The 20,750-nt window shown below is 34.7% G+C and overlaps 1 protein-coding gene across 2 annotated transcripts in view; it reads right to left on the bottom strand.

Annotated features, from left to right (window-relative positions):
- Window positions 1–20,750, bottom strand: part of MRPL1 (mitochondrial ribosomal protein L1) — an 85,346-nt gene that overhangs the window by 13,964 nt on the left and 50,632 nt on the right. The window lies entirely within an intron of this gene.

Below are 20,750 nucleotides of genomic sequence, written 5' to 3'. Positions count from 1 at the left end.
ATCACTATGTGGGTCCAACAAAATAAGTCTGGGGGGCCAAATACAGCCTGCAAGCTATCAATATGTATGTAACTCTGATCTTCAGGTTGTGCTGAGGGCCACTACCAAGTAGGAATGACGCATCGAAATTTCCTTGCCAGCGTACCCCATGCTAAATGGACTTGCCTTGGAAATTCGCTGTGACATTGCATGTGTGTTTGAGAAAGGTGACCCTGCTCAAGGACGAGGGTGGATCCAGGTTTAGGGTCTATCCTGCAGGTTTTAGGAAGTATCCCGGTTTAGGATAATTTGGGTTTAAGGCGTTCCTGGTTTAAGACTTGGGTTTAGGGAAGTTGGGCGACACCAGAACTTAGATTTCCCCAGAACGTGTGTAGAGGCCGGTGTGAGTTCGGGAATAAAGAATTGCTGTTTGAATCTACAAGGTGTGTGGTGGCTCGTGATTCGGTGCCCAGCCAAGACTGTGGCAAGGTTGCACCACTGAAAATAGCAGAAAATACTGAATTTGAACCTCAGAAAGTGACTTAAGACTAGATTGCAAAGGGTTCTAAATGAAAAGATCGTAGGATATAAGCTTCTCATCAGCAGTGAAAAGATATTAAATGTTTCCTAGCATGTAAATAGTACATTTAGTCCGTTAATGAAACAATTCTAGAGAAGGGGTGTAAAACAGGAGGGTGTTTTCGTAGGTCAGAGAGTAAATATTTTAGACTTTGCAGGCCCAATGAGCTCTGTTACAACTCTACTGTTATAGCACAAAAGAAGCTATAGACAATACATAAATAAATGAGTACAGCTGTGTTCCAACAAAAGCTTTATTAAAACAAACAAACAAAAAAAAAAAACAGGTGGATAGCTGGATTTGGCCCACAGTCCATCCAGTTTGCTCATCTATAGGGTAGTGAATAAACTAAAGGTGTTGAAGGAAGTGAATGAGCAAAACCATAACTTTTTACTAGGGCAAAAAAGACTTTTGTTTTGTATTGTTTCATTTAAAGAAATGTTTTGTTGGATGCTGATAGACTTTTAGTTTATTACTATGCATCTACTATGCAGATGAGGCAAAATGTTTCATCAGTCTAAAAATTGCTTTGCCATTTAAAAATAACAGTAGAAAAAATGCTTAGCTACAATTTCAACATCTGTTGTAAATTTAATGTGTGCATTTGAAACACGATTCTTTAGGATTGGTGACAGGCTATAAATCAAAAGCAAAAAAAAAAAAAAAAGTACATTTAGTGTCCTATATTCTAAAAGAAGATATCAACATTAAGGCCATTAAAAAGGTCCTACTATAATTAACCCCCTTTCCAATTAGAAGCAGCAAACAACAGAGGTGGCAAGAATCCAAAGGGCTCATATGTAGAAACTGGGGAAGGGGGAGAGCACCTGTAAGAAGGGGAGACTGGCTGGTGGAACACGTGCTAAATGAAGAACATTTAACCCATAAGAGATGGGTAGAAAAGTAAAAATAATCGTAACAGTGACCACAAATACAGACAGATAAGCAGATGCATTTGCATTGTTCCTCTTATTCTCTTTTCCTTTACTCCAGAGGAATTAGCCTCAAAAAAAGCACCTTAGTCAAGATACCTTAGAACTGAGCATTCCAAGGTCTCAAGAGTAGAAGAAGGTTGAAAACCAAGTAAGTCCTCCCCATTCTGGGTAACATGAGCCATAAAAGCCTGGCTCCAAATAGGACAAGGGAAGACTTTGCTTATGAGATTAGTATTTTTGAACTGGATCAGCTGCACTTCCAATTACCAACAATCACTGGAACTATATGAACTAAAAGGCCTGTGCCTAACAAATAAGGGAAATTGTACAAGACACAGTTGGAAGCAGAAAATGGAAAAATCTATTTCATGGTTTACTTCACTAAATTCAGACTTTTCAATAAACATTTATACCCAGATACAAAATGCTTTTTCTGATAGGAGAGAGATGTGGATTTACAGTCATAGAAGTGATGTTTACAGTAATGAGATATTAGAATGCCCAAAAGGTATAAGGTTGAATAATTATGATTTATCCATACAGCCCAGTATAAAACAGCTATTAAAATGATACTTTTACAAGAATTCTAATAACATGAAAAAACATTTAAGATACAGTGTTAAAGGAAAAAGCATATATAAAACAATATGTAATAGCAATTACATAAACAAAATTGCATGTACAGAAAAAGAGCAGCAATGAAAAGTACTGCAGCTTCACCATAATTTCAGAAATTCTCAATGACTTTTATATTCTTAATTATACTATTCAGAATTTTCCAAATATTTTATTATGTACATATATTACTCAATTAAAACATTACTTTCAGTTTAGCATTCAAATTTATAAAACCAGGGCTGAGGGTGTGGCTCAGTGGTAGAACATATTTGTCTAGCATGCACAAAGCCTTAGATTCAATTCTCAGCACTGTCAAAAAAAATTTTTTAAAGGAAAAGTATAAAACCAAGATACTATAAACTACAAGGCATGCTTTATTTCTTCATAAAGAAACAAAGCAGGGTTGGGACTGCAGCTCAGTGACAGAGCGTTTGCCTCTCACACGTGGGGCACTGGGTTTTGATCCTCAGTAGCACATAAAAAATAAATAAAGACATTATATCCATCTACAACTAAAAAATTTTAAAAAAGAAAAAGAAACAAAGTAATAGGACTTACTCTCCCTGTTGGTACTGGGGAATAGACTCAAATCCCTACCTGACTACCACACTCATAACAAGCTTTATGTTATTACATGTTTTGATACATTTGGGGGGGGGGGGTACCAAGGATTGAACCCAGGGCACTTAACCACTTAGCCACATCCCCAGCCCTTTTTGTTTTTTTAAATTTTGAAACAGAGTCTTGCTAAGTTTGTTTAGAGCCTTGCTAAATTGCTAAGGCTGGCTTTGAACTTGCAATCCTCCTGCCTCATCTCCCAAGTCACTGAGATTAGAGGTATGTGCTACCACACCCAACTGTTTTTATACTTTTCAAATTATACTTTTTCCCTTTTGTTTATTGGAGCATTATAATTATATATAATAGTAGGACTCATTTTGCCATATTCATACATATAAATAATCAATCTCATTCCCCAGTATCTTCCTTACCCTCCCCTCTTCCCTCCCCAGTTCTGCTTGCTCTACTCCACTGATCTACCTTCTATTATTTTAGTTAGTGTAATAATTACACACACACACACACACACACACACAATTAATTGTAGTGTATTTATATATAGACATAGCATTATTTGGTAGATTTCATTCCTTAGTACTTCTCAATGCCATTCCTGCTACCTTCCCTCTTGATCCCCTTCTTCTACTCTATTGGTCTTCCTTTAATTTTTGTGAGATCCTTTTCATACTTTTATTTCCTCCCTACCTCCACTCTCTACACTCTCTACTTCCTTTGGCTCATGGTTTCAGAAGCTCATGGCCAACTCCAGAGCTCTGGGACCAAGGTGTGGCAGAACATCATGGTGGAAGAGCATGACAGAAGAAAGCAGCTCAAGACATGACAACCAGGAAGCAGAGAGAGAGCTCCACTTACCAGGGACAAAATATAAGCCTCAAAGTTATGGCCCCAATTACCTACTTCTTCCAGCCACACACTACCTGCCTAAAGTTGCTGCTCAGTTAATCCATGTCAGTAGATTCATCTGCTAATTATGTCACAACTCTCATAATCTATTCACTTCATCTTTGAACATCTTTTTAAAAATTTTTTTGGTTGTTGATAAACCATTCATTTGTTTGTTTGTTTGTATGCAGTGCTGAGAATCAAACCCAATGCCTCACTTATGCTAGGCAAGCACTCTACCACTTAGCTACAACCCCAGCCCTGAACATCCTTGCACTGTCTCACATGTGTGCTTTGAGGGACACCATGTATTCAAACCATAACAAATTAGGTTTACTAGTTTATGTATATTAAACTAGCCTTTGCATCCTTGGGATGAATACAACTTGACTGTGTGTATAATTTTAATATGTCTTTGAATGCAGATTGCTAATATTTTATTAAGCATTTTTGCATCTAATGTTTGTCACAGATATTGGTTGTAGTTTTCTTCTGATGTGTCTTTATCTGGTTTTGGTATCAGGGCAACACTGGCTTCATGGAATGAATTTGGGAGTGTTCCCTTCCTTTCTATTTCATAGAATAATTTGAAGAGAACTGACATTTGTTCTTTAAAGATCTGATAGAAAATTTGGCTGATAATCTACTGGTCCTGGGCTTTTCTTTGTTCAAAGGCTTTTTATTATTATTTCAATCTCATTGCTTATTATTGGTTTCTTCAGGCTTAAGAAAATCTCTTCTTGGGCTGGGGATGTGGCTCAAGCGGTAGCGCGCTCGCCTGGCATGCGTGCGGCCCGGGTTCGATCCTCAGCACCACATACCAACAAAGATGTGGTGTCCGCCGAGAACTAAAAAAAAATAAATATTAAAAAAAATTCTCTCTCTCTGTCTCTCTCTCTCTCTCTCTCTAAAAAAAAAAAAAGAAAAAAAAGAAAATCTCTTCTTGGTTCAATTTGAGTAGGTCATATGTGTTAAAAAATTTATCAATATTTCCTATATTCTCCAATTTATTAGATTACAAGTTTTTAAAATGTACCTCTATTTTTTCAGCAATGTCTGTGGTAATATCTTCTTTTTCTTCTCTAATTTTGATGATTTATGTCTTTTCTCTCTTTTGGTTAGTTTGGCTACGAGTTTATCAATCATGTTGATCTTTTCAAAGAACCAACTCTTGTTGCATCAATCCTTTGTATTGCTTTTATTCTCTATTTTACTAATTTTGGCTCTTAATTATTTTCTATCTTCTACTGGTTTTATAATTTTTTCCTTCTTTTCTAGGATCTTGAGATATAACATTTAATTGTTTATTTGGGATCTTCTTCCTTTTTAAAAATGTAGATATTTAATGCTATAAACTTTTCTCTTAGAGCCATCTTCATGGTGTGCCAGAAACCCTGGTACATTGTATCACTATTGTTTGATTCTAGGAATTAAAAAAAAATTTTTTATCTCATTTACTCTATGATTCATTGTTCATTTGAAAGAATACTGCTAAATTTCCATGCGTTTATATAGTTTCTATTTTTTTTCTTGCTGTTGATTTCTAATTTAACTCCATTATGAAATGATAAAATGTACAGCATTCTATCAATTTTTTGTGTTTACTAAGACTTGTTTTATGACCTGAAATATGGATTATTTTGGAAAAGGTTCCATGAGTTACTGAGAAGAAAGTGACTTTAGTTGTTGTTGGATGAAATATTCTATAGATGTCTTGTTAAGTACATTTAATTTATAGCATTATTTAGGTCAGAAATGTCTGTTTGGATGACCTGTCTAATGATCAAAAGGGTGTGTTGAAAGTACCCAGTATTATTGCACTTCTGGAACTTGATATCGGTAAGAATTTGTTTTATATAATTACATGCAACAACATTTGGGACATACAGTTTTTCTATCATATCTTTTTATTGGTTGTTCCCTTTTACCAGTACGTAGTGATTTTCTTGTCTCTTGTGATTAATTGTTGCTTGAAATCTGCTTCATCAGACATCAGAGTAGCTACTCCTGCTTGTTTTTGGACAGCATTTGCACTGAATCTTTTTCCATATTTCTACTTTCAATTTGTGGATGTCATTTATAAGATGAGTCTTGCAAACTGCATATAGTTGGGTCTTGTTTTTTAACCCACTCTGGCAGTTTGTCTTTTTTTTAATATTTATTTTTTAGTTGTAGTTAGACACAATACCTTTATTTCATTTATTTATTTTTATGTGGTGCTGAGGATCCAACCCAGGGTCTCCCACGTGCAAGGCGAGCGCTCTACCGCTGAGCCACAACCCCAGCCCCAGTTTGTCTTTTAATTGGAGAGCTGAACCTGTCTGCATTCAACATTATTATGGAGAAATGTTTATTATTTCCTGCCATTTTGGTTTGTTTCATATGTTTAATCCAATCTTAGTTTTTATTTACTTAACTGCTCATCATGAGAGATTCATCCAATTGAGAGCTTGGGGTTTGTTTTTGAGTTCCTCAATGTGTAAATACTTTTTGTAGTACTGGCTTAGTGATCAAGAAATCCTTTAGTTTATCCTTATTGTGGAAAGTTTTTGTATCCTCTTTGATTTTGAATGATAACTTTGTTGGAACTAGCAATCTTGGTTGGCAACTGTTTCCTTTCAGAGCTTGGATTATCTCATTCCAAGCCTTCCTGGATTTTAAAAGGCTGAGCTAAGAAGTCAGAAGTAAATCTTATAGTTTACCTCTAAATGGGACCCGATATTTTTCTCTTGCAGCCTTTTAATATTCTATCCTTATTCTGTTAGGTATTTTGATTATAATGTATCTTAGATACAGTTTTTTTTTTTTTTGTCTTTGTCTATTTGGGGAATCTATAAGTGCCCTGTATGTGGATGTCCGTCTGATTCCTAAGGCTTGTGAATTTTTCTGCTATTATTTCACTGAAAAGGTTCTTAATGTGATCAGTCTGTATCTCCATGTTTTCTTCTACCTCACTGACTCTAAGTTTGGTTTTGAAATACTGTCACAGAGTTCTTGTATATTCTCATCATGGTCTTTTTTTTTTTCTTAACTGCATACTGAGTGTTCAAGTTCACATACCCTGTCTTCTAAGATTGAAGTTCTGTTTTCTATGTAATCGTATCCATTAGTGATGCTTTGAAGCAAATTTTTTATTTGATTTACTGTGTCTTTCATTTCCAAGAGTTCTGACACACATACATATGTAAAAGAAAAAGAAAAAAGATTCTTAATGAAAAATAAAGGAATTATTTCCACTGGGGTGGTCAAACCTGATGACAAGGATAGATGTTCGCTGTCTGTGCCATACTGCCCTCTGTTGCCTCTTGGATTATGTGACACTATAGAGATAGCAAGGGCTGGGGGGTTGTGAAACCTGTCCTCTTTGTGTTGCTCACCAAATTGGCTAGTTATAATATCTCTCAGTTTTCCTTCTCACCTGTATACAGTAGGACAGAATGGGAAGTACTAACAATTAGATTTTGTCCAGACAAAGTCAATGCTCTCCCAGGGCAGGGATGATACGGAGTTCTAAATGAGAAGCTCTAGTGGCTGGTATTTAGTTCCCATCATCTTTTGAAATTTTGTCAGGTGGTGTCTGCTCCAGAGAGATTAAATTAACACAACTTCTAGCTAGGTAGATTAGCTGATCTCTGATGAGCATGCAGATCTTAAGAGCCTTCAAAAGAACTCTGCTTGTGGGATTGGGTAAATAACCCTGAATAGTTATTACACACTCCACTGCAGATGAATGTGGTCTTCCAGGATCAGACCCTGAGTGCAAATGTGCCCACCTGTCCAGCTTCTGGACCCTTCCCTGGATGATCCTGTAAACCACTAGACCAAAAGGGAAAGCAAGAAACATTTCTCACATATCCCTACACTGAATCCCTGGGAGCACAATCTTCTCAGTGCCTGCCCTTAACTGCACCACACTAGTAGCAATCTGGACCCCATGGCAGGCAATTGCTGGCACAGCCTGCTGGTATTTTCTATGATCTCCTGTGTTCCCATAACAGAAAGCCCCAGCACTGCCACTTCAAGATGGCTACCTACCTCAGCTCTCCACTCAACAGCCAAGAAACACAGAGCCCTTTTCAAACATAAGCTCACTACACTCCACTGACTCAGTTAAGATCAGATTGCTAATGATCAGATTCAAACTAAAAAGCTTTTCTCAGCAAACAAAACAATCAATGAGTTGAAGAGAGAGTCTCCATTTGGGGAGCAAATTTTGCCACACGCATGTCAGATAGAGCACTAATCTCCAGGATATATAAAGAACTCAAAAAACTTAACACCAAAAAACCAAATAACCCAATCAGTAAATGGGCTAAGGAACTGAACAGACACTTCACAGAAGAAGATATACAAGCGATCAACAAATATATTAAAAAAAAATGTTCAACATCTTTAGTAAATAGAGAAATGCAAATCAAAACTAAGATTTCATCTCACCCCAGTCAGAATGGCAGTTACCAAGAATTCAAGCAATAGTAAGTGTTGGAGAAGATTCAGGGAAAAGGTACACTCATACATTACTGCTGGGACTGCAAATTGGTGCAACCACTTTGGAAAGTAGTGTGAAGATTCTTCAGAAAACTTGGAATAGAACCACCATTTGACCCAGCTATCCCACTCCTAGGTCTATACCCAAAGGACTTAAAATCAACTACATAGCTACACCAATATTTATAGCAGCTGAATTCATAATAGCTAAACTGTGGAACTAACCTAGATGCCCATCAACAGATGAACGGATAAAGAAACTGTAGTATATATACACAATGGAATATTACTCAGCATTAAAAGAGAATGAAATTATGTCATTTGCAGGTAAATGGATAGAGTTGGAGAATACCATGCTAAATAAGCAAAGTAAGCCAATCCCAAAAAACTAAAGCCTGAGTGTTTTCTCTGATTAATGGATGCTAATCTAACAGGGCAGGGGGAGGAGGCATGGGAAGAATGGAGGAACTTTGGATTGGGCAAAGGGGAGGGTGAGGACGGGTACTGAGGATAGGAAAGATGGTGGAATGAGACAGACATTACCCTAGGTACAAGTATGACTGCACGAATGGTGCGTCTCTATACCATATACAACCAGAGAATTGAAATGTTGCGCACTACATTTGTGTACGAAATGAAATGAATTGAAATGCATTCTGATATCATCTACAAATAAGTAGAACAAATTTTAAAAAAAGAATAAAACAACAATAAGTGTTGGCAAGGATGTGGGGGGAAAGGTACACTCATACATTACTGTAGGACTGCATACAACCAATCTCAAAAGAAGTATGGAGATTCCTTAGAAAACTTGGAATGGAACCACCATTTGACCCAGCTATCCCACTCCTCCATCTATACCCAAAAGACTTAAAATCAGCATACTATAGTAACTCAGCCACATCAATGTTTATAGTAGCTCAATTCACAATAGCTAAACTGTGGAAGCAACCTAGATGCTCTTCAATAGATGAATGGATAAAGAAACTGTGGTGTATATATATATACAATGGAACATTACTTAGCATTAAAAGAGAATAAAATTATAGCATTTGCAGGTAAATGGATGGAGTTGGAGAATATCATGCTAAGCAAAGTAAGCCAATCCCAAAAAACCAAAGGCCAAATGTTCTCTCTGATAAGTGGATACTGATCCATAATGGGAGTGTCATGGGAAAAATGGAAAATTTTTGATTGGGCAAGGAGGAGGGAGGGGAAAAGAGGAAGGATGGGGTAGGAAAGATGGTGGAATGTGATAAACATTATTACATTAGATATATGTATGACTGCACATATGGTATAATGCTAATCGTGTACAGAGAAATGAAAAGTTGTACTGCAATTGTGTACAATGAATCAAAATACATTCTGCTGTCATATATACCTAATTAAAATAAATAAATAGACAAATCAGAATTCTTAACACTTGGTGACAAACCTGAGAACATCTAGAGAGTTCTCAATGTTTCATGTTTCAAGATGTTGTGGTTGATTTTTCAAACTTTTCAAACCATTTCCATTCTGCTGATACTATAAATGGCTTTATTTATAATTCCTGTTTGTATACTATTTCATAATGTTTTTATATTATCTGTAAAAAAATATATTTAAAATGCTAACAAATGTAAAGGAAAATAAAAATTATCCAAAAGCAAAAAAAAAAAAATCCAGACTACTTCTCTGTTCCACAGACTCTCCTATACTAAATTTGTTTACTAAGATTCTCTTTCTGTCTGTGTCACCCTTCCCTTCTGAGGTAAACTGTGTGATTTATATCTCCTCAAAACAGATAGGAAGGTTCTCCTCCCTCAAAGACATATACCTATATCCTCCTCCACAGTTGATGTGACTACAAGGAGATAAGTCTGTGACTAGAGGGCTTCTACTGGAACCATGCCCACTACCAGGTTTCAAGCTATGTTGAGACTAGGCCAGGTGACAATGGAAGGGGACAAAATGTTGTAGGGAACAGACGAGGCAGGGCACCAAAGATAGCAGGAAATAGTTTTATTTGGCTGCAGCCAGGTTCAGAGGGTACAGCTTTTGCAGTAATCAATTAATCCCCTGAACCCTGTGTTCAGGTTGTTTCAGAACTTTATACCCAGTGTGTAAGGGGATGGGCTCAGAAGTTCAGTCTGCAGAAGTTTACATAAAAGCAGCTTTTTCTTTCACTGTTCTGGGCAAGTTAACCCTTCAAGGACAACACCTGAGAAGTATTAGTAATAACTGAGTCTGTGCTAAATAGGTTTAAAAAGTTTTATGGCATAGTAAAAGAATAAATAAGATTACATTTAAATGTTTAAACATCATTAGAAATCAACTTTTAAAAATCTTTTTAAAATGTGTTTAATATAATCAATTGATTTTTAAGTTTCTTCTCCCCTTTCTTTCCTCCCCCTGCCAGCTGTTACCATGGAGCCCAATTGGTAACTTCTCTTATCTTAGAAATGTAGATATATCTTTGAAGCTCCAGCTCAAGGTCAGAGGCCTTGTTAAAGGATTTTTTTTTAATAATCACATTTTGCATTTGCAAACACACTTTTACAAACTACTATACTATAAGAAAAGGGGCATCCAGCACCTGGATTGCTGATCTCTTCCAGGCCAAGTAAAATAGAGCAACAGGAAAATAGGAAGTTTAACTACATTGAACTCTTTTGTAGAGACTCTGTTGCTGATAGTACTAAAATCAATTATGGTGAAGATTTCTGGAAAAGCTTAATTAAGATTTTCTGTGGAGGAGGAGGGTGCCACTACAAAATGACAAACTCACTATCAGTTTGGTGGTACTTCAGGTCTGGGTTTTGTCTCCAATTTAATACTATTTAATTTTCAGAGTCCTCAATGAATTGTTCTATACATTCTGTCCATGTTTTATAATACCTTCATTTAGTTTAACAAAGGGGTATAATGTGATTATGCCATTTTACCTGATATAGGAACTTGCCAGACTTATGTGTTATGAATTTATATTTTAGGATTGGCAAACTCTTTCTGTGATGGGTTGGACAATAAATATATTAAGCTTTAAAGGTCCCCAATACAATTCTTTTCTTCTTCTTCTTCTTCTTCTTCTTCTTCTTCTTCTTCTTCTTCTTTTTTAAACAAGGCCCTGTAGTAGACCTCTCTAAGCTGACAGGCATAAAAAACAAGCCATGGATACATTATTTGCTTATATGTTTTTAAAATACAGTGTTTCCTTACAAGTATTTGGAAACTTATTGACACAGACAACTAGTGGTATGAGTGAATTATCCCTTATGTAACTGAGAAATTAATACATTTAACAAAATCTATAATGGAGGAATAAGGATCCTTTTAGGTAGAATATTTTTTTCTTTTTGCTTTTGCTGCTGGAGATTGAACCAAGGATCTCACTAATACTGGGAAAGGGCCATAGCACTGAGCTACTTCTCCAGACCTTAGAAGCAGTTTTGATAACTGCTTATGATAATGTCGTTTGGAAAATGTTCAACTTTTTGTCTATATTTAATAATTTATAATAGGGCCTTACAAACATTGTAGTGTGTCTACTATACATATTAATGAATGTTATAATTTGTTTAAATATAATACTAATGACACTCTGAGTTATCTTTCAGATCCATTAAACTTCACCTAGATTAAAAAAAAAAAGAATTCAGTAAAAGCTATCACATTTATCACTAGTTTTATTTTTCTTTTTAAAATAATGCTAATGAAAGAAAGCTATGTTTCCAGTATGTTAACAACTACTTATTAACAAATGTATTGCCAACAAAGGAGTTGGCAACCACTGGAAAACAAATTAGTGACACTTCTTTTACATGTTATGCTATATTTGTATTTTTCATCATTCTTTTAATCAATGATTACCACATTGTTGAGTTATTGCATGGATTAATAAGAAAAGCTGTTTCTCTCCAATGGTATGATTTTTCTTAGGCTATTTTTCATATATGAAAAGGGTGAGAGTCATACTATTAATCCCCCAAACTCTGGGGAAATTTCCATTTGATTTTGTGACACTACGGGTAAGAAAAGTGGAAAAGAAAATAACTATTTTTTATTCTAATATTCCTTCTGGTAAGAACACTAGCAAAAATCTATCCAAAGAATATAACCTAAAATACTATAAAGATGAGTCATTGCAAGTAAGTCTCTCTCGTGATAAAGCATCAAAGATGGTGCTGGAACATAGTGATTCAGGATAAATAATAATTTCTCCTCTTGGCCCCATATCCTGGAGATCTAAGATCTATTACCAACCTACTGCCTTTATCTTACATTCTACAGTATATTTTCCTCTCTTTAATTCCCTTATTTATAACACAGCACACCAAATGTAAGGCAACAGAGTTAATGATTAACTGAAAGGAATAAAGGAAAAGAGGAGGAAGTCACATGAGTTAATGGGCTGCTGCCTTTCTTTAGCTATTGTTTATATCTAATTGATTTAAATTACACTTCTTGCAAGCTACTATTTCAGATCATGGACTTAGTTGCTTTAAAATAAGCCTTCAAATTCTATGACCTCTACTATCCATGTCTTGTTGTTAGAACTCTAATACATTCACTTTTCCTGTTCTAACATGTTCACTAAAACTGAAGGCCCTGATTTCAACACAAGATTATACTATGTTTATATTTTCTTGCCCTGAACTTGTTTATTTTTGTTACAATATACTTCAGCTTTTATCAGCTGCCAAGCAGATAGTATTCTTGCTTCAAAACAACTATGAGGCAAGCAAAACACAGTGATACTCACCTATGAATAGACCATGTCTACAACTTTAAAAAGAAGACAGGGAAAAACAAAAACCAAAACCCATCAAAGACATTGCTTTAATTTTGAAGAGTTCAAAGCTCCAAATTCAATTGAGACACAGACAAGAAATGCTGGTTAAATCAGGTCTTGGCATGATTTGGTATACATATACATTTGTGTTGTGCTACCCAATATTTTTTCCTTTTTAGAAAAACAAGTTTAGGTTTCACTTTCCAATAAATTATTGTTTACAAGTCCTCAATATCTGAATATCTGTATGACTGTAAAAGAGCTTTTTTTCCCTCAATGTTATGTATGATAACTTAAGGTCAAGGTTAGGCTATTACATAAATGCATTCACAATTTTAATCATATTAGATGATGTTTCTGTAATTCCTATTCCAATTGATTCGAGATTTTATGTTCTAATTACACATTAATAAATTAAAAATAGGGCTGGGGTTGTGGCTCAGTGGTAGAGTGCTCGCTTAGTATGTGTGAGGCCCTGGGTTTGATCCTCAGCACCATGTTAAAAAATAAATAAATAAAGGTATTGTGTCCAACTACAACTAAAAAAAAAAAAATACTTTAAAAAATAATTTAAAATAATATGGTAGCATTTTAAAAAATAAAACAGTACAAGTAGAACAATTAGAGAAGATTAAGCTAAGTAAAGTTAGCCAATCCCAAAAAAACAAATGTTTTCTCCGATATAAGGGGGGTGACTCAAAGTGGGGTAGGGAGGGAGAGCATGGGTGGAAATTACCTCTAGATAGGAAATTGGGGTGGGAAGGATAGGGAAGGGGAAGGGGAATAGCAAGGATAGTGGAAGGAGATGGTCATCATTATATAAAATACATGTATGAAGATGTGAATTTGGTGTCAACATACCTCATATACAGAGATTTGATAAACTGTGGTATAAAGGTGTTTTAAGAATTGTAATACAAAAAAAAGGAGAGAGGCTCATGTATAATGGCATAATTTGGTGTGAACATACTCTATATACAGAGTTACGAAAAATTGTGCTGTGAATGGATAATTATGAATGTAATGCACTTCACTATTGTCATGTATATAAGAAATAAATAAAATAATAATTAACACCAAAAAATAAAAAATAATATTACACTCAGTTATAAGCATCTCTCTCCTCTTTACAGATTTATTGTTAAATATTTTCCTTAGTGAACCACTGTATTGAATTGAACTGACTAGGTTCCTTCTACAAATATTAGAATGCCTACTAAATGAAAAATAGTGTATGACTTTTCTAGGACAGCTGCAATAAATTACCCCGAACTTGGAAAAATTTAAAAAATTTTTAAAAATAAAAAAATAAAAATAATATGGTAGCATTTAAAAAAATAAAACAGAACAAGTAGAACAAGTGACATTCCTATTTTAAGTCTATTGTTTTTAAACCAAAACTACACTGAGATTTCATCCCACTCCAGTTAGAATGGCAGCCATCAGGAACGCAAGCAATAATAAGTGTTAGAGAGGATGTGGACAAAAAGAAACATTTGCACTGTTCACAGGATAGTAAATTAGTATAACCACTATGAAAATCAGTATGGATGTTCCTCAAAAGATGAGTAATGAAACCACCATATTACCCAGGTATACCACTTCTTAGAATATACCTTAAACAATTAAAGTCATCATACTATAGTGATACATGCATACTATGTTTACAGCAGCACAATCCACAATAGCCAAACTATGAAACCAGACTAGGTATCTGTCAATGTATTCATGGATAAAGAAAATGTGGTATATATACACGAGGGAGTTTTATTCACCCATAAAGAAAAATGAAATTATGTCATTTACAGGAAAATGAATGGAACTTGAGAACATTATGTTAAGTGAAGTAAGCCAAACTTAGAAAATCAAGGGTCCTATGTTTTCTTTTTATATGTGAAAGCTAAAGAGAAAAAAGGGAAAGTGTGGGATGAGGAATATGGTGAAAATGAAAGGAAGGTCAGTAGAGTAGAGTAAAGGGACCAGAGGGAGGGAGGAGGAGAGGAAAAAGGGAAATACTGGGGAATGATATTTGCCAAATTGTATTCTCATATTGTGTGTACAAACAAGTGTGTAACAAGGAATCTCACCATTATGTACAACTAAAATGCACCAATAAAAATATGGAAAAAAATTTTAAAGTATGTTTTTTCTTCATAATACTTTATTCTCTGTTATTGACTTAACAATTTTATAGTATACTAGTAGGAACATGTTCTGTGATGTATGAAAATGAGAAAAGTAAGATTCTACTTGCTCACAAGAGAAATCAATGTTTCATAATAAACTTACTGATGTTGTTAACTGGAATTAATAATAATTGAAAGTCTGTGCTAAATAGGTTTTAAAAGTTTTATGGCACAGAAAAAAAATAAAATAAATAAATTACAGTTAAATGTTTAAACATCATTAGAAATCAACTTTTAAAAATCTATTAAAAATTTGTTTAATGTAAACAATTGATTTTTAATTAAATGACATTATTAATGCAGGTAATATCTACCAAGTTTTTTTTTTTTTTCCCTCAGTACTAAGGATTGAACCCAGGGACACTTTACTACTGAGCTACATCCCTAGCACTTTGTATTTGTGAGCTAGGGTCTCATGAAAATATTTCTGAGGCTGGCCTTTAACTTGTAATCCTCCTGCCTCAGACTTCCAAGTCACTGGGATTATAGGTGAGCCACTACATTCAGCACCAAAGAAACATTTTTTATTAGATATCACTAATCAAGCCAGGCACAATGGCACATACCTGTAATCCCAGCAGCTAGGGAGGCTGAGGCAGGGATATTGTGAGTTCAAAGCCAGCCTCAGCAAAAGCAAGGCACTAAGCAACTCAGTGAGACCTATCTCTAAGTAAAATACTAACTGGGCTCAGTGGTTGAGTGCCCCTGAGTTCAATCCCTGGTACCAGAAAAAAAAAAAAAAAAAAGATATTTTTAATCAAAATTGATTAAATTACATTTAAAAACTACTCTGTGATATACAACTTCCACCAGTTCATACTAATTTTTCCATAAATTTAATACTATTTTTCATGTCCTTCTGAAATGGGGGTGATAAACAAAGGAGGAAAACAAGAGTATTAATGAGAAAAAAGAGAGAGGGAACAAGAAAACAAAAAAGAAAAATTTGAAAAATTTATTAAAAGAGAACTAAAAGGAGAAAGTCAGGAAAGGAAATAAAGGAAGCCTAAAAACAAGTATCAAAAAGAAACAAAATTTTTAATTATGTCACATAATTTCAGAGTCTAAGAAATGAACAACTATCACTTTAACCAGAGATAGAGTAAAGCTGGCACAAATGCCTTATATTATTACTCTACTAAATATACCTCTTCTAATCTCCTGCTTAGAAGATGAAGCATGGCTACCAGAGTCCTGGGAGCTAAGTCAAGGAACAGGGATAACGGAGGGAGATGAGAAGAGTTTCTCAGCATTTTAGAATACATATATTCATATAACCTCGCTATTCTCAATTCCTCAACTCCTTATGTCCCTCAGTCTAGAAATCCTGTTTTAATCTCCAGTATCTGATGTCATGTACACACTATCCACATATTTATCCCATGAAGACAGGACTGCAGTATATCTTGGTAATGTTTATTTAACCACTACAAAGAATAGTGTCTGACTGTTCTTATTAGGCTCTCAATACATAGTCACTGAATGCATGCGTAAGTCATGAATTCCTAATGAAAAATCTCACACCAAAGAAAAATGTATGAATGCATACACACAAATACTGCATACAATTTGAGGAAAATCACAAAATCTTGAAGTCCATTGTTAGTTCCATTGGAGTTTTCTGGGGTTAAGAACTTCTGCACAACTGACTTCTTATTAAAATAACAGCAAGTCAAAACTATTATTGATGAACCCAGCCTAATTCCATTTTAAGATAGGGAGCCATCTCATCACAAAGTTATGAAAAGTTAATTTCTGTTTTACTATAAATTACTGCAATTTATAAACTTGCTTGGAATTCCTGCCTGTGCCTTGAACTCACCTACGCCTGGCTTTCCCTGACCAGATAACAACCCTCTTTAAAACCTTAGTAGTGCTGCATAAATCCTGGCTCCCCCTGACCAGACAACAACCCTCTCTGAAACCTCATCGGTGCCTCATAAATTCTGATGTTGGAATCTAAATTTACTCCCTACCTTTAAAAATCATGCCATGTAGATCATTAACCTACTATCTGCCTTTGTATTATGGCTGTCAAAATCCTGTTAATCTGTAAGTTCTCAAGAAAACCCCCTTTGCAACTTTTTGTGCTATAAAACCTCGTTCCTGGAGAGCTGGGGTGCTGATCTCTAGCCCATGTTAGGAGAGACAGCTGCTGATAGCTCTCTTTGTGTACACAAATACAAGCTTGCTTTAATTTGATTTAAAATTGAATTTGGTCTTTTCTTTGCATCAGGGTTCAACATTATTAGGTAATGATATCAAGGAATGTATTGCCAATAAAATACATGACTCGCGTTCTATATCAAAGTATTTCTCCTCTGTGTGTTTAATACTGTTCTCAGAATGTTTTCAGCATGTACTTCTTTGAGGATATTTTAACCTTACAAAACAGAGAAAAATATTCTTCCTCAGGGCTTTCATACCTGCTGCCATCTCTCCCAAGAATACTTTTCTCCCAAGCAGCTCCACAGTTTATTCTCTGACATCATTCAGCTTCTATTCAAAATGTCACATCTCAGAGATGTTTTTCCTTACCAAACCTATCTGAAATAGCACCTCCCCATATACACATCTCCATCATTCTGTCCCTTTACCTAAATATATAAAATCATATTTGCATATTATCTATATTCCCAAACTAGAAAAGTAAGCCGTTTGAGGACTAGGACTCTGGGTTTTCTCCAAGACAGTACATCATCACAGTTAAAAACAGTTTTGGTACTCAGTAAGCACTAGGATATGTTTTGAGTGTATTCTGTGGCAGAAAAGTAAGAAAGGAACAGAGTATTCAAGAAAGAATCAGTCCATGTAGGGCCACTAAAATTATTCTTTTGCCTTTACTAGCTTTAGTGTGATGCCAAGCTAAAATACTAAATAATAGGATGAATGAAAGGAAAAGGGTACTACAGAGGAAGTATAGGCAAAATAAATGGGGAAAAAGAAAGTTTGTTTTGGACATAACAAAAGCATATGCTATTTAGCAGAAGCCAGACTTTCTGTGTATGTATTTGAACTTCTAACTCAAAAATCTAAACCTCAGGGTGCTCCCACAGCCAGGAGCTTCATTCTCTGCTTAGCAATTTTACCATTTTAGAGATAAGAGCCTAACCAGGCTTTATGGAGCAACAGATTCCAAGAAAGTGTGTGATGTTTCATTTAACTTTCTGTCCTGAAATGTTATGAATACAGGTTAGCTTTTCTTTAGATTTTATTTTGAAACGTATTGTCAGCAGGCCCAGTAGAACATGCCTATAATCCCAGTGACTCAGGAGGCTGAATCAGGAGGATCACAAGTTCAAGGCCAGCCTCAGTAACACAGCAATACTCTGCCTCAAAAAATAAAAAGGACTGGGGATATGGTTCAGTGGTAAAGTACCTGGGTTCAATTTTCACACTAAAAAACAGAAAACTGATGTTGTCTATGGCCACACTACCCTGAATGTACCCAATCTCGTCTGAAAAGTGCTATGAAGACAAGAAGTCCCAATGTTCTAAGATGAAATGAAGATAAAACATCAAGATTTCTGATTTTAACTTTTAGAAAACAGAAGTCATTTTACAAGCTTCACTTGTGTGTAAATGTATATTAGAAAAAGAATTTTCCTTGAAATGAAAGATTAAAACCAAAAAAGGGATTAGAAATAAAGCAGCCCCTTTATAAACACGTTTTTTAAGGCCATATTTATCAAGTGTATAAAATTCCACCAAGTTCTTATGCTGATGGCCAAATACTTATAAAAAGGCCAAAATTGTTTTTAAAAATGATCTGAAACTAAGTAGATTTCATAGTACAGTGCACCTATCAAAAAAGGCTTAGGGCTGGGGTTGTGGCTCAGTGGTAGAGCACTTGTCTAGCATGTGTGAGGCACTGGGTTCAGTCCTTAGCACCACATAAAAATAAACAAAGGTCCATCGACAACAACAACAACAAAAAAACATTTTTAAAAATAGGTCTAGTGTACATTAATATGTACATGTTTTTATCTTTGACTTTCACCTTGACTTTCACTTTTTCAAACACAAAGAATTTTCAGTTAGAATTGATTTAAAAATCAAAATCTAAAACCCATGAAAACTACATTAAGTATTTCTACGTGTGAGTTTCAACTCAATTGATTTCAGACATAAAAGTTACTTGTTACATGTGTCTGAATATATATAAATAGGCAGCAAGAGTCATATAATTTATTATGGTATTAAAAAAAGAAAATGTTAATTACCCTGATTTTATCATTATGCTATATATATACACACACATATTCAATTACAATACTGTGCCCCTTAATTATGTACAAATAGTATATATTTATTTATTTTTTAAACCTTCTTTTTAAGGGGGGGGAGAGAGAGAGAGAGAGAATTTTAATATTTATTTTTTTTAGTTTTCGGCAGACACAACATCTTTGTTTGTATGTGGTGCTGAGGATTGAACCCGGGCCGCACACATGCCAGGCGAGCGCGTTACCACTTGAGCCACATCCCCAGCCCCAGTATATATTTAATAGTAATATTAAACAATAAATTTTTTAAAGAAAAACAAACCTATTATGGTATTAAATCCTATGAAAGGTTAAATATACCAAATAAACACATTCTAAATTCTCCCTTGATTGAAAATCATAGTTCATGCCCTTTCCAACTGACAAATGTCTCCTACCACAAATCCTATATTTTATACTCTAGTAACTTTTTTTCTACTGGAAAGTGCTATTCCTGGAACTCTGCCACTCTCATCAAAAGAAACTGCAACTACAATGCTATCACATTTGTTTGCTTTTGAAATATGTGAGGTAATCAACATTAACAAAAAAAGAGAGGAAGAGAGTAAGGAAAAAAAAACTTTAGTTTTTCACAAATATAAAAGTATTAAATGTGCCACTGTGAAATGAGAGCGTCAATATTAATAGAAAATTAGAACTATCTGAAACAAGTCAAGAAAACCAATCAACATTGCAAGTGGCCTTTAATTAAACTTTGGAGTGTACCGGAAGAGCAGGCTGAAGGGCAAATATCTTAAATCACACAAGGAATCTATCACTGAGAAAAAACAAAGAATATTCTAAGAGCCTAATAGCAGATATAAAATGAATTTGCAGTATGTTATAAAATACTAACAGATACTTTTTGAAAATTACTCCAAAGTATCTATTTTGACAGGTTTACGCTTCAATATTTGCAGTTTAATTTTCTTACATAATGTCAAAATATAAATCTAGCTAAGCACTTCTATAATAAACAGTGAACAAGATTTTTAATTATTTCATTTTGTTAAACTACAGCAATTAATATTTCACTTGTATTATTTCACAAGGATTATTTGAAAAGTTCAGTGTAAATTGGTCAAATTTTGATTATTTAAATTGATACATCTTTTAGTAATTTCTAACTAATATCAGTTGGCATATTGTTTATTCATACATATGTACATCCATTCATTCAACAGTTATTGATTGAGTACACAGCAATAAACAAAATGAACAAATATTTTGGCCTTTTATTTTCTTATTCTTTTTGGTTTCCTGGTTCCTCCTCAGTTGTAATAAAACCTTAACTTTCCCTCTTTTAAGCAAAATTTTAGCTCAGTACATGGTCATTCAGCTACATAGTATATAACACAGGTCATCAGCTAAGCCATGTGACTAAGGTCTGGATAAGGATGGGAACAAAGGTGGTGAAAGCAACATCTCACATGCTTGAAGAACAGCTGCATACTCTACTTC

This window comes from Spermophilus citellus (genome assembly GCF_964194105.1).
Source record: "Spermophilus citellus genome assembly, chromosome: 8".
Taxonomy (NCBI): Eukaryota; Metazoa; Chordata; class Mammalia; order Rodentia; family Sciuridae; genus Spermophilus; species Spermophilus citellus.
The sequence above is the reverse complement of the archived record's forward strand: the minus strand, read 5'-3'. Positions and strand labels throughout refer to the sequence as shown.